Here is a 3,532-nt window from a genome sequence, read left to right on the forward strand (position 1 = left end):
GAGAAAGAGAACGAGCAAACCAACCTCACATCCTGTTTTTAATTTTATCATGGATATGAGCTAGCATATCCCTTGGACCCATTGTAACATTCTGGTAAGCCCAAATTCGTACTTGCTCCACCTTTTTTAAATATGTCCATCTTCTCTTCGATTAGAGTCCTGATGCCAGTCTCAACTTTGCCACCAAAAGTTATGGAGGACTTTTCTAAGTTGATTAGTTGTCATGTGATTTCAGCATAGTCCTTTAAGAATTGAAGTTTGCTCGATAGAAGCTTTTATCAAGAATAAACTATCGTCTTCGAACAAAAGATGGTGCATAGAAGGATCTTCTAGGGAAAACTGAATTTCATTAATCTGGCTAGCAACTTCAGCTTTGTTAAGAAGGTGAGTCAAACCCTCCACACAAAGAACAAATAAAGCTGGTGAAAGAGGCTTGATTAAACCAAAATGCTGACCATTGATAAAAACAATATATGTAACTGTTGTAACACAAAACATGACCATATCCACCCATTTTTTTATGAAAACCTAGAGAGATGATAAATACTTCAAGATAGCTCCATTTTATTATGTCATATGCCTTAGACATATCTCCTTGTGAGTACGCAATATGTGGACCGCTTCATGAGCAATAATGATGTTGTCCAAGATCAGTCTTTCCAGGATGAAAGCCGATTGATTTGGTGACATAATCTCAGGCAGAAGAGGCTGTAACCTAGCCATCATAATCTTTGCCACCACCTTGTAAAGAACAAAACACAAGCTTATAGGCCACAAATCACTCATAAATGGAGAATTGATATTTTTGGGGATAATGCATAACTAGGTGAAATTCAATTCTTTGGGAAAGACTCCATTAACAAAAAAGTGAATAACCTCTCTCGTCACTTGATCTCCAACCACATCCCAGTAATGTTGGAAGAATAGTCTAGTCATTCTATCAGCTCCTGGAGACCTTGAGGGTTTTATTGAGAAAACAACATTCTTAACTTCATCTTTGGTGACTGTACCTACCACCATTTGGTTTATCCCCTGTGTGACTCTAGGTAAAAGCCCATAAAGCATAGTTTGAGTTTCAATAGGAGATGAAGTTGAGAACAACTGTTGAATATAGGAAGCCACTATTTCTCCTTTTGAAGCTTCTGATCTATGCACATTACAATTGATATCAACAAGCTTGTATAGATCATTCTTATTTCCGGTGTCTTGACAAAGTTATGAAATAATTTGGTATTATTATCATCATCCAACATCCATTTCTCCATGCTCTTTTGTTTCCAATGACTTTTTTCTTCTCTATAAGCTTCAACTAACTTGTTTCTCAGAGAATATATTCTTGCCAAAGATGGAGAAGATGTGGATTGAACTGCTTCCAATTCATCTTGAAGAGCATAAATTTTTCCTTCGAATTGAAATCATTTCCTTTTTCCACTTACTAAGAGCTTTCCTGCAGTTTCTGATGCTCAGGGAAAGTGGAGATTCAGAGAGCTACATGAGTTCATATTCCATGCATTGAGGAATTCCTCTTTCACCATGAGTTTATGCAGCATCCTCTTGTTAAATTTGAACAAGCCTTTATACGAATCTTGTGAGGAAACAAAATTTACTAGAACAGAACGATGATTTGATCCCCTTTTAGGGAAAAAGCTTGATTTGCTGCAGGAAACAAAGCCAACCACTCCTTATTAGCAAAACATCTATCTAGATTACATTACATCCAATGAGACCATCTTCTACCACCCCAAGTAAATAGGTTTCCAGTACACTAGAGTTTACTCATGCCACAGTCTTTAAATAGACAGGAGAAAATAATAAAGGAAGTATCCGCTCTTCTAGGACCACCAATTTTCTCTTCATTATTGAAGATTTCATTGAAATCCCCAATCATACACCAACTCTCCTTTCTGTTTAGCCCAAATCTAGTGATTCTTTACCAAACCTCTTGTCTGAAGCTAACACTTGGGTTTCCATAAACAAAAGAGAGGAAAAAAACTCTCTGCTCTCAACTATACAGAGAGATCCACCACATTTTTATCTTCATAGGTGATCACAATATCTACACTTTTCTTCCAAAACAACGCTAGCCCGCCACATGTACAACTGGATTATCTATATGGACATTCTCATAGCTCAACCAAACTTAAATATCTACAATAACATCATTGCAAGTCATTGTTTCCATTAAGAACATAATCTCAAGAAAATGTTTTGTATGCAATTCGAGGAGACGAGAAACTGTCAAATCTTGAGGCCACCCCAATCCTTGGCAGTTCCAGCTCAAAATGCTCATCAGATGTTAGACAATACCTCATTTGGGACTATCAATGATTCTTTTTCTCTTCCAGCATTGGAATCACCTTCCTTTACCAATATCGACATTGTGAGAGACAAGAGGGACTAGTTCAAAACTAAGGGCAGATTTTTGGGTGAAAGGGGATTTTCTCGCCTCAACCATTGATTTCTTCACTCTTCCTTCCATGACTACTCGCTCTTCACCATCCGTTGTAAGAAGATACAGACGCATCCCTTCTAAAACTTCCTGGGAGATCCGAGGGTGGCCAGAAAGCGGATTAAGACTAACTTGAATGTTCACCTAGCACACCAAAGAGGGGGTCTGATTATTTAGTAACAGGAATTGGCTTAGGTTTCAGACAGTGCTCCCCTCTTTTTTCTAGCCAACTTTGAGTCTTGTTTGGTCTTAACCAAAAGTTGACAAACAGAGGCAAGAGTAACATCTCTTTTGGACTCTTTCATAATGAAAGAAGAACTATGCTAACTGGTTGTGGGGAAGCCCTATAACCTTTGACTTACTTAAGAGATTTGAGACATCAAACCTAATTTTTACTCTAACATAAAGATTAGCTTGGGTTATGTCAGGATCAAAAGCCACTTGAAAAACTTGACCAAAAATTTCTCCAATAGAAGTTTATGGGAATATTGCGGATGTGCACCCACACTGGAGAGAGTTTGACGGCGGAATCTCAAACCATCTCTCCACCACTATACCCCATTCATTTGCAGTATGAAAATATTTTTGAAGAACATCCTTCAAATCGTGTACACTAGAGAAAATAAACTAAAATTTCTCTTTTGACAGAGCTATACCTCGAAACTTATCGTACTTCTACCATTTTCTTGACAATTCGTGAATCACTCCAGCAACTGACTAACAATCCGGATTCAGAATTCTTCCAACCAAGCTAAGCACATTTCGTTCACAAGAGCTGAATTTTGGCAAATTCAGAAGATTAAACGGAACCTCATAATCTTTAATAGACATTGCCATCAGCGCTTTATCCAATAAGCTGTATTTTTCTTTTATCATAAATGTTTTTAATTTTGAAATATATTATCTATGATTTTCAAATCCACTTCAGTTGACTTTCAAATCCGCATTGTTTGATTTTCAAATTCATATTGTTTGGTTTCAAAATCAATGGATTCCATGTGGATTTCCAAATCTTATAAGGATTTCTAAATCTTAAAGGGAGTTGTGGTGGAATTGTTTGGTCATAAGACTCTTTTATTCTAA

The sequence above is a fragment of the Camelina sativa genome, chromosome 18, assembly GCF_000633955.1.
Source record: "Camelina sativa cultivar DH55 chromosome 18, Cs, whole genome shotgun sequence".
Taxonomy (NCBI): Eukaryota; Viridiplantae; Streptophyta; class Magnoliopsida; order Brassicales; family Brassicaceae; genus Camelina; species Camelina sativa.